The following is an 11,806-nucleotide window of genomic DNA, read 5'->3' as shown; positions in this document are numbered from 1 at the left end:
AAGACAAAACCTCACCTTTAATTTCCTAGAAATTCAGGTTTCAGGTTCACTAACCTTGTAGATTGACTGACAGTATCGGAGTTGTTCAATAATAAAATGAATCATCAAAAATACAAATTGCCTAATTGTGCACACAACAATAGACTCCAACTTCAGCTCCAAGTGGAGATGCCTTTGGGTTCCTGTTGTGTCTCAGCCTGGATCCACCGCTAGATCTTTTAGTACTCTGGTGGGCCTGGCTGACCCTGAACTTAACATTTAGACAATTGGAGGAGACAGAACGAAGTAACTTTAAATACAATGCACAAACTGTGATTTGCTTTGACGTCTCCAGCGTTAGATACTATTTCCTTGTTATGGAATGCCAAGCCTCAGGACACAGAGTTCTCGTTCCACCTCATAGCTGCCGACTTAACTGTATGCAATTTAATGTTTGACATTTCATTGTAATAAATCATCTGTAATGTTCTTGAAATCTTTCGTTCTGTGACTTCCAGTGATGTACCATAGGATTTTATCACATATTATTCCACAAGCCAAAAACGGTCTTAGAATTTATATGTAAGCAGGACACGGCTGATGGACAGCTTCATCTACGGCTTATTTTGTGTTGTCCAACAAAAGTCATAATATCATTTCATTGAGTAACAATCTTCTTAACTTCTACGGGGAAAAAAATCAGTGATCCAATGAGCACTTATCTAACCCTTGTTTAAAAAAAAAGTGCACATCATGTCGACAGCGCTGCAGCCAGTCAGTGAGATCAGTGGCTCTGAACGACTACTTGGGCATCACGTCTGCTGTTTACAGGGAGCGATGTGCTGCCACTAGCAGCTATTTTTTTTCCACCATAAACAATCCGATAACCAACAGTAGAATAGGTGAAAAATGCTGCAAAACCCATGGGTGTGGTGAATATTCATGGTCTTTAATAGCGGGCACGCTGACAGACGAGTGCAGCAGGAGCCGCGCTGCGGCTACAGTGTGCGCGCTATTAGGGAGAATGAATGGTCACTGCTCCTCACGCACACAGTCCCGGCGTGGGGAGCAGTGACTATTCCAGCACAGAGAGGAACACAGCTCTGGAGGAGAGAGGAGATGAGTAGAATTGTTTATTTTTCTTCTGTGCAGCGCGACGGGGATCAGGGGGTGCCAAGCATACCAGGATGAGGGGGGCCATACATACAGGGATGAGGCATGAGGGGGGCCATACATACAGGGATGAAGGGTGCCATACATACTAGGATGAGGGGGGCTATACATACAGGGATAAAGAGAGCCATACATACCAGGAAGAGGAATGAAGGTACCATACATACCAGGAAGAGGGATGAAGGTGCCATACATACCAGGATGGGTGTAAGGGGGGACGAACATACCAGGATGAAGGATGCCATACATACCAGGAAGAGGGATAAGGGGGGCCATGAATACCAGGATGGGGGATTGGGGTGCCATGCATATCAGGATGGTGAATTGGGGTGCCATGCATATCAGGATGGGGATGAGGGCCACGTATAACAGGAAGGAGGGGGCCATATATACCAGGATGTCAGTCAACAGTGTCAACAGCAGACCCCCTCCCCCTTAACAGGGCTTCATTACCACATTTTTTGCTTCCATTTTTTTTCTATTTTCCTCCTCTAAAACCTAGGTGCGTCTTATGGTCCAGTGCGTCTTATAGTCTGAAAAATAAGGTATATGTATACAGGTTGTAATCCAGAGGGGCCTTAAGTGGATTATGGACCGGGGCTGTCATGGCGAGACAATCGTTATAAGTATGGATTGTCATGCTGATGGCAGATAATTAGGCCTCATTTAGACATCCGTGTTGCATGTACATGATCTATCCATATTTTTCACTGATACAACACGTACCCATTATAGTCTATGGTGCTATTCACATGTTTGTGTTTATTCACGCACTCTATGTCCATGCAAAAAATCATGGCATGTCCATTTTTTACCAGCAGTACAGACAAAAAATCCCAATAAAAGTCTATGGTTCCATAAAAATTGGGGACAAGACATGGATGGCATCAGTGTATAATCTTTATGCTGTCCGTGATTAAAATTGGAAAGGATAGGAGAAGCTTTATAATTAATCAATTTGTGAAAAACACTGATAACACTGATGGTAAAAATACACATGTGAGGAGCTGGCTGTTATGCGTTTATTGGATTTGAAATGGGCTCAGAGCCATCAGGGGATTCTGTGGTCTCCCATTCTGGCCCAGCAAGGGCTGATACTGCTCAGCAGTTTCATCAGTCCCAACACCTAGCTTGTGCGTGAGATGGACAAGTTGTTTCCTGTGTCTTTATCCCTAGTAACATGAAGCGTAGGTTGCAGAGAGAAACAGGGCTGCTACAGCCCAAGTCCAGGATTCTCTGCACTGAGCATGCCCGTGACATGGCGGACCGTGATTGGTGGTTTGGGAGTCAGCTGATCCGGTGACCTAGCGCCGCCTGATTGGTCGCGGGTGATGTCACCAATGGTGCGACGGTGGGCAGGGCTTAATCTTTAAAAAGCCCGCCCACAAACATGGCGGCGCGCTCTGATCATTGAGTAGTGATGCTGTTGTGTGGACGGTTGGTCGTTTGAGCTCCACTTGTGCTATAGTTGAAATAGGAAGGTAGTTTGGTCTGGCAGTCTGGCTCTTACAAGGGGGTCGCTATACACCCCGAGCAGTCTGCAGACGCCGTATACCCGGTACCGCCTGTGAGCCACGTGGAGCGGTTCTCCTCAGTCCGGTAGCACGCCGGCTAAGAGCACGTATACCCGGCGTGTATCACACACGCATCCTAGCGCCTACAGCGTAGTCCCTGTGTAGTTAACAGGGCTACAGCTACTTCCCCGGTCGCACATCTCCCGTGCAGTTAACGGAGATTGAGTGAACCGCTATACCCGTTCCTGTGTGCAGTAACACGGAAGGGTTTATCATTTAAGTTGGTTGTTTTCCGTCTCACCCGGAAGGTGTTCGGCAGCAGTCCACCAGGCTGCATTGCGGACCCCAGGGTCGGTTGCGTTCCATTATAATAAAGTTGTTTGCAACCGTCCCCTTAACAGTATCAGAGCGCCAGGGTCTTGACGAACATGGCTGACAACCAGCAACTGCAGCACTATATACAGCAGCTTGAGACCAGACTTAGGACTCTGGAACAAGCTGACCCGGTAGCTGATATCACTGCAGTAGCTACCCAGGCGGCTTCTCAAGCAGCCAATCTGGTTAACTCGGCTGCGATAAATGCTGCAGCAGCTGCAACTGCCCCATTACCCTGTTTTGCTCTCCCGGAGAAATTTTCTGGGGACAGTAAATCCTGCAGGGGTTTTATTAATTTATGCTCCATTCAGTTGGAGATGATGGAGGCACAGTTCCCCTCCGAAAGAGCCAAAGTGGGTTATGTCATCTCATTACTCTCCCACAGGGCTCTGGAGTGGGCTACTCCTCTGTGGGAGCGCAATGATCCGGTAGTGGCTAATGCGGGTCTCTTTCTTAATGCCCTAAAGAGTGTTTTCCTTGGTCCTCAGGTCACGCTTAAGCTTCTTGCGTTGGTCCAGGGTTCGATCACTGCCAGCCACTATGCCATCCAGTTCAGAACCTTAGCGGCTGAATTGGATTGGTCTGAGCGGTCTTTAATCCTGGTGTTCTGGAAGGGTCTGGCTGGGCATATTAAAAATGCTCTATCTACCAGAGAGATTCCAACCTCCCTGGAGTTAATCTCTCTCGCTAACCGAATAGATTTGCGTCATGCAGAACACAAGTTAGAGCTGGAGGTCGCCAGACCTCGGTATCGGTTGGCACCATCCTTCTCTAGACCCATTTCCAAACCCGTGACTCCCGACCCGGAGCCTGAGGCTATGGATATATCCCGAACTGAGTCTAGCTCTTCTCGTTCCCGACCTGCACATCTCTTGGAGTTCCCCATTAATAAGGGTTCCAAGCAGTCGGGAAAACGAGTGTGTCTAACCACCGTAGGAGGAAGTGTGTTAGATTCTGGGGCTTCTTCCTCCAAATTATTGTATAAGGTGACATTGTCCGTCGGAGCATTCGCGGTTACTGCCAAGGCGTGGGTGGATTCTGGCGCCGATGGCAATTTTTTGTCATCTACGTTTGCCCAGAGGCATGCCATCCCTATAGAGTTACTGCCAGGACCAATGAACATTAGGGTAGTCAATGGTTCACTCCTGGACACGCCAATCACCCACCAGTCTATTCCCCTCATGATGTCATTTCCTCAGGGTCACAGGGAGGTTATTTCCTTTCTTATTATTCCCGGTGGTTTAGATGAGGTGTTATTGGGTCTTCCATGGTTATGTTGTCACACTCCACACATTGACTGGAATACGGGGAGAATTTCTTCCTGGAGTGAGAATTGCGTGTCTCAGTGTATGTTGACAGTCACCCGGAGGGTAGTCTCTGACCCTTCTACCGAAGTGGCCCCTGGGACAGACCCTCTGTCTGTCCCCAAGATCCAGGTCTTGTCAGATTATGTCAAAAAGAACCCTCGGGTAGACTTCTTGTCCTGGTCCATGGATACGGCTGAGGGCAATGACGAGACCAGGCTCATTCTTCCTCCTGGGAGGACGTTCGTTCCTCCTAGTCTACAAAATGAGGTGCTCTCCTGGGCACATGCCCCTAAGTCCGGAGGTCATTTTGGGGTCAAACATACCACTAAGTTCCTTCAACGATCGTATTGGTGGCCCCGGTGGTGCCAGGACGTTAAGGAATATGTTCTAGCGTGTGTCTCCAGTGCGAGAGATAAATCATCCCGTCAAAGTTCGGCTGGTCTTCCCCATCCGTTACCCGTGGCGGATTCCAAGAATCGAATGAGTGAGTCGGCTGACACTCTTCGTCGTCCTGCTCCCGTATTCTATCCGGGCGACAGAGTGTGGCTCACGGCTCGCAACACTAAAGTACGCGGGGGAATCTGCTAAGTTTGCCCCCCGCTTTATTGGTCCTTTCAAAATTTTAGCCCAAGTAAACCCAGTAATGTACCATTTACAATTACCACGACACCTGAGGAGTCACGACACTTTTCATGTGTCGCTCCTCAAGCCCGTTCGCCTGACAAAACTCGCTGAACCCCAACCTGCTACACACATCAGGGGTGATAATCTCGAGGTGCAGGCTATTATGGGGTCTAAAATGGTTCGTGGAAAAAAAAGGTTACCCGGTACACTGGAGGGGCCATGGATCTGAGGATCATTCCTGGGATCCGGTGGACCACATTCATGCTCCCCTGCTCGTTGAGGAATATGAGCGTCAAGTGGAGGGGGGATAATGTTGGGCATTTGAAATGGGTTCAGAGACATCAGGGGATTCTGTGGTCTCCCATTCTGGTCCAGCTGGGGCTGATGCTGCTCAGCAGTTTCATCAGTCCCAATGCCTAGCTGGTGCACGAGATGGACGAGTTGTTTCCTGGGTCTTTATCCCTAGTAACATGAAGCGTAGGTTGCGGAGGGAAACAGGGCTGCTACAGCCTAAGTCCAGGATTCTCTGCACTGAGCATGCCCATGAGATGGCGGACCGTGATTGGTGGTTTGGGAGTCAGCTGATCCGGTGACCTGGCGCCGCCTGATTGGTCGCGGGTGACGTCACCAATGGTGCGATGGTGGGCAGGGCTTAATCTTTAAAAATCCTGCCCACAAACATGGCGGTGTGCTCTGATCATTGAGCAGTGATGCTGTTGTGTGGACGCTTGGTCGTTTGAGCTCCACGTGTGCTATAGTTGAAATAGGCAGGTAGTTTGGTCTGGCAATCTGCAGACACCGTATTCCCGGTACCACCAGTGAGCCACGTGGAGCGGTTCTCCTCCGTTCGGTAGCACGCCGGCTGGGAGCATGTATATCCGGCGTGTATCACACACGCATCCTAGCGCCTACAGCGTAGTCCCTGTGTAGTTAACAGGGCTACAGCTACTTCCCCGGTCGCACATCTCCCGTGCAGTTAACGGAGATTAAGCAAACCGCTATACCCGTTCCCGTGTGCAGTAACACGGAAGGGTTTATCATTTAAGTCATTTATTTTCCTTCTCACCCGGAAGGTGTTCGGCAGCAGTCCACCAGGCTGCATTGTGGACCCCGGGGTCGCTTGCGTTCCATTATAATAAAGTTGTTTGCAACCGTCCCCTTAACACTGGCCTTGGACTAAAGACTATTGGACCAATGCACGTAGAGCGGAATACACGGCTCTAAGGGATGCAGACTTTTTCCAGCACGGCGCAATGGTTACCTGGATCTTGTTGTGTTTTATTAGAGATTTGCTTGCTTGTCAGTTTATGGGCACAAATCTCCCTTGGAAAGTGTTTAGCCTCTGGAATCAATGTTTTCATTCAGCGACAGTAAGCAGAGGAAGACGTGCAGGCTGGATCTTATTAATACATAAGGCTAGACACAAGATTGGTAATCAAGTAAAGCAATCATTTCATTACTCTCGTTAGTGTCTCAGAGGACTCCCAGCCACTAGTCCCATTATGTGGACAAGGATAGTAGACCTAGTGAAGCCACCACCACAGGGGGTCTCACATGCAGTCCCAGGTGATGGGCTCGGCATCAGGAAAATACCTCCACCAATGCACAGTTAGCTTTGGGGGGAGGTGTTTCCTAAAGACCGGGCTCAATTTCACAGGGGGCGGCTTGGGGTATTTAGGACACTGACGAGTAAATGGAGGGGTTGTTTCTTGCTGGAGCTGGAAAGAGGTGCTACGGTCGTGGTATCCATCGTCTGGAGGAGTATGGGCTGTGACTGCAGACTACACCGGTGGGAGATACGAAAAGCTGTCAGCCAACCAAAAGTTGGGAGACAGTGGATATCGTCTGGTACGGGAGCAGTGGAACTATCGGCCCTGGGTTGGGATCTTGTGGCATTGCATTGTGGCCATCTACCCGGAGTTGCTGCAAGACCATGGATGTAAGGAATAAAAAATAGTTGCATTGTTATCCTCCTAGGTGATTATTACAACCCACAACCTCAGATCTTCACAGGACACACAGACCAAACGCTGATGACACTCAACTCGTTTTTTTTGTGTACGTGAAAAACTCTAACAGCTGACGGAGGCCCAAATGTACACACGTGGTCAAAATTATCGGCACCCCTCGTTTAATGCAAGAAAAACCCACAATGGTCACAGAAATAACTTGAACCTGACAAAAGTAATAATAAATTAAAAATCTATGAAAATGAAAGTCAGACATTGCTTTTCAACCCTGCTTCCAAGGAATTTTTTAAAAAAAATTAAACTCATGAAATAGGCCTGGACAGAAATGATGGTGACCATTGTGGGTTTTTCTTTCATTTAAACGAGGGGTACCAACAATTTTGACCACGTGTGTAGGTAGGTGTGTGCGATCGTTTTCTCTCCATCCGAGAAAAACGGTCTGATTATGCTGCTCAGACTCTGATCAGATTTTTTCAGAATAGGAGAGGAAAAAAAATAATAAAGTTTCTCCGCCTTCTCCATTCTGTCAGTCCGTGAAAATTGGACGACACTCACATGTCATCCGAGTGCAGTCCGGCCTTTTTCATGGACCCGTAGACTTGCATTGGTGATTTTGATCCAACACTCTAATCAAAGTTGGATGCGTCTCTGATTTTTTTCCTTGGACTTCTCGGTCTGAGGAAAAATCGTACATGTGCACAGCCCCATAATATAACATGGCTACGAGTGCAGTACGTGAAAACCATGGATAGCACTTATACGAGAAAATCCGTCATGTGCACGAGCCCTAAGCAGAAGACGCCAGAAGAATAGACCGGGGGCTCCTTATAACCGCATGGCGTCTCCTGAAGATGTGCGCAGCAAGTCGTTACTACATAGAAATACTTATGTTCATTCTTTTAAAGGTTTATGGATTGTTTTTGATGACTTCCGCAGCGGAATTCGCCTAAAAGAGACATCAGCCGTGCCACGTGAAGGCAAACTCTCAGGGCTTGTTCACACATGCCAGTTTTGGTTTTTTTTTTCCTTTCCAGGCAGAAAAACCCGCAGCAGTTTAAATGGAAAACTTATGGATCTTGAAATGCAAAGACGGAAAAATAAAAGCTTTCTAATACCAAAATAAGCTCAGTCCTTAAGGGGTTAAAGTGTCCCGCACTGACACATGGGACATTTCTGTTTTGTTTCATCAGCAGATTAATGCGGACGGGCAACTCTAAAAAAAAAAAAAAAAAGAAGTAAAAACAAAGAAAAAGCAGGCGGGCGGGCTCAGGACACATGTCGAGCATATGTTCAATAGAGAGGGGGCGGAGTAGTGACGCAATTTTACTACACCCTCGAGAACCAATCAGCTGGCGGAGGCGTGGCCACGGCGGTTCCCTGTTTTCATTGTCTCTTTCCGTTCGGCTTCGCAAGGTCTCAATTTCTGTGACGTAGAGAACAGCGTGTACTTTCCTTGGGAATATACACAAGCGGACTGTACCACAAACCACGGCGGATACGGAAGGACAGCTGAGGTAAACTGCCATCCTTATTAAAGCAATATTAATATTTAGAGACGCTATATATCTGCTTCACATTGAACCTATAGGTATTTCCTGTTCAACATAAGAGGCTATCGCCTTTGCACCCCCCCCTCTGTTTTGTAATGGTTTAGTCTTCGTGTTGTGTGATTGGACTGAACCATAATTGTCCGAAACTAGGGGGGAGACGCGCGCGCGTCTTTACTTTTCTGAAGGTCGCGCGGTTTCTTCGTCTCCTATCACTCCGTGTCAGTCACGGTAAATGTTGTCAATTATTCTCCCGGGCTCAGCTATGACTTTTGCTGTGCTTAGAGTCCCCTTAGATGTGGCAGATGTTGGTATGATCCAGTAGAGTGAGTGGGTGACTTGGTTGGGGAATGTCCATGCTGCTTTAGTTCTGGAGAAGATTTACAGGAAGGAGGGAGCTGGCATCTTCCTTACATCCCACAAGGTTACAGGTCGGTGTGAGGAACTTGCTTGTTTTGTGGCCAGGAGGTGTGTGAGCAGTGATCTCCTGTTGTTACTGGTGTCTTGTCTATGAGCTGGGTACAAGTGACCATTATGTAACATCAGGCTGCTGAGGGTCCCAGGACTGGCTCGGTTACTTTCTCTATAGTTCTGTGGTTACAGTATATCTTCCTCCTCTTTGTTGTGACTGTACTGACACTGGGTAGGGGGGTGTAGTGGGGGCATGAACCGCGGCCCCCGGGGCTACGAGTCCTCCATTGTAGTCACAGCGTGTCCTCAGGTCACAACTTATACTTCTGAGGTTTTCTTAGAGGAACGTAGTAAGAATTCCCCCATAAAATCAACTTTTGTGTTACTTTGTGCTGTGGTTATTGTCTGTACGTGGCCCCCTTAATTGTAAAGTTATTGTTGTTGGTGTAGGCTTACTGGCCCAAGCACGGTGGGGACAGATTTATATTTTTATATAATATATATATATATATCTTTTTTTTTTTCAGTGTTTTTGTTCCTTTCCCTTTAAGAATACCTAAAATATTGCCCACAGGCCGCATGATAATATAAGACTTCCTGACTTTGTTCAGCCATACAATGCGTCGTGCTTCTGTTACTGGAAAGTACAAGGAACTTTTTTTTTTAATCTTAAAATATATATATATAATGTATATGTCGATCCATCATGTTCCACCTTTCTCCACCAGTTATATATACTGTATCACTATGTATAACCCACCATGCCAAAGCATCACCCCCCCCCCCCCCTATAAGTACTGATATAGTGTCGGCCATTACTACCTCTTCCGCACTCTACCTGTAAAGAACCCTTTCCTGTTTAGGTGCTGGAATCGCCTTTCTTCCAGCCGTACTGAGTGCCCCCTGGTCTTAATATGGTCTTTGGAAGGAATAAGTCATGTGCTAGACCTTTGTAGTGACCACACACATTTATATAAATCGGATCTCCTCTGAGACGTGTTTTTTTTTTTTTTTTTCTAGGCTAAACAAGCCCAATCTCTTATAATCTAGTTAATAATACTAATTTTTATAGCGCCAACATATTCCGCAGCACTGTACAATTTTAGAGGAAACTTGGAAAGACATTAGAGTAACACATAGCTCAGATGCCGAAAGGAGTGCAGCCGTGCTCGTAAGCTTACAATCTATGAGTTGCCACCTTTGAACTGACTCTAACTTCCCAATATCCTTTTTAAAATGTGAAGCCCAAAACTGGAACCCATATTCCAGATGTGGCCTCCCCAGTGATTTATAAAGGGGTAACAATACGTTGGGATCGCAGGATTTTATCTCTTTTTATTTTATACATCCTAAAATCTTGTTTGCTTTTGCAGCTGCTGCCTGGCATTGAGTACTGCTGCTCAGCTTACTGATAACCAGAATACCCAAGTCCTTCTGTTCTGTAGCCCCTGACATGTAGGAAATAATAATTCTTGGTCCTGTAGATAAATAATTAAATTAGGGCATTGTATTTTCTGTAGTTCCTCAGAGACAGCATAAGGTCAATAGAACTGTTCTTGTAAGAGAGGAGTCTGCACTGTAGATATGGCATTGCTTAAGATGGATTAACCCCCTGTAAGTCAGACCTTGATGTTTCTCGTGCATTTGTATTTATGCAGTTAGAGCCATAGTTTAGACTAAAAGATTATTCCCATATCAATGGGCTGGCGGGAGTCTCACCGATCCGAAGAACAGGACCCCATTTTAATAGAGCTAAAGCCCCTCGTTCACACCACTGCTCCATTAATTCTGTATGGGACTGCCAAAAAAGCTAGGTGGCGCTGTACTCTATTTTTGGCAGTACCATATAGAATGAGTAGGGCGGTGGTACAAATGCCCGATCACCACTAAATTCTAACTGGACGGCTCAGAGCCTCGTACTTGGGATCTATGAGGGTCTGACCCATGGGATCGGGGGGTTGTCCCCTTTTACTATAGTGACCTGTCATCTAGGTCCATCCTGTAAGTGGTGGAAAAATATTGGTAATTTTACAAAGTTTTCATTTATTCCATGGACAGATGGTAACTTCTAGACATGAAATATCTCTGTACATGCTCCATGTGCAATGCCAACTGGGCGCTATGATTTTTGGCCACAGATCCCTGTTGTGATGGGTGAGGGTCCCGGGGATGGGTTCCACACCTACAGTATATATATGTGCTATACATGCTTAGGATGGTCTTTGCTGTCCCTAATGCCATTGTAATTGTGCAGTTTGTGCTGAATAATGGATGTAACACATGATTAGCGATGCCCATCGCTGCGGTAATATGGTGGCACATGTGGCGGTGGATTGTGCAGAGCAACCTGTACTAATTGATTTTGTAACGTTGCGTTCTAATTGGACTCGTCAGGGTTGTCAGCGAGCTCGGGTTGTACTGTTACATCATGTCTTATCTGAGTCAGAGGCAAAACCATGTGCACGGCGTGATCTCATGTGTATGCATTGTACAACTGCCGTGCTAGTGTGCAACTACAAGTCCCAGCGTGAGAGTAGTTTCACACTGGTCTGACAGTAGTCACAGGACTCTCCTGACCTCTGTCGATACGTGACCCTGTATAACGCTGGATTTCTCTGTGTTCGCCCGCCATAAGTCAGCCATCTCCCGAGCCTCAGGGTCATGGCTCATTACTGCCGAGGACTTGTTGTAGGCTGTTTCGACTCTGCTAGCATTTTCCACTTGATTATTTCTCCAATGAGCTGTTTGAACTTGCAAATTATACCCTACTGTCGCCATCCCGGGCCTCATCTCCACATGAACAAATTCAACCCTGCTGCCTGCAAATCTCTACTAATAAATGCTGGCATTATGTCTGTGTGTAGGACATGTTAGACTAACCTCGCCCGAGCCCGCTAATATGGATG

At 46.9% G+C, this 11,806-nt stretch overlaps 1 protein-coding gene across 3 annotated transcripts in view; it reads left to right on the top strand.

The window, feature by feature from the left end:
- The first annotated feature begins 8,307 nt into the window (after positions 1-8,307).
- CUNH21orf91 (chromosome unknown C21orf91 homolog) overlaps positions 8,308-11,806 on the top strand; it is a 38,026-nt gene continuing 34,527 nt past the window's right edge. The window contains exon 1 of one of the 3 annotated variants that reach the window (XM_073668261.1): positions 8,308-8,456. The gene's annotated coding sequence lies outside the window, so the exon portion shown is untranslated. Of the gene's footprint in view, positions 8,457-8,651; positions 8,721-8,789; positions 8,921-11,806 lie in introns of those variants that run through there. The other 2 variants (XM_073668262.1, XM_073668260.1) reach the window with 2 other exon arrangements.

Source organism: Phyllobates terribilis, unplaced genomic scaffold (assembly GCF_046119375.1).
Source record: "Phyllobates terribilis strain yellow unplaced genomic scaffold, ASM4611937v1 Scaffold_2__4_contigs__length_985480577, whole genome shotgun sequence".
Taxonomy (NCBI): domain Eukaryota; kingdom Metazoa; phylum Chordata; class Amphibia; order Anura; family Dendrobatidae; genus Phyllobates; species Phyllobates terribilis.
This window is presented reverse-complemented; position numbering and strand designations above follow the sequence as displayed.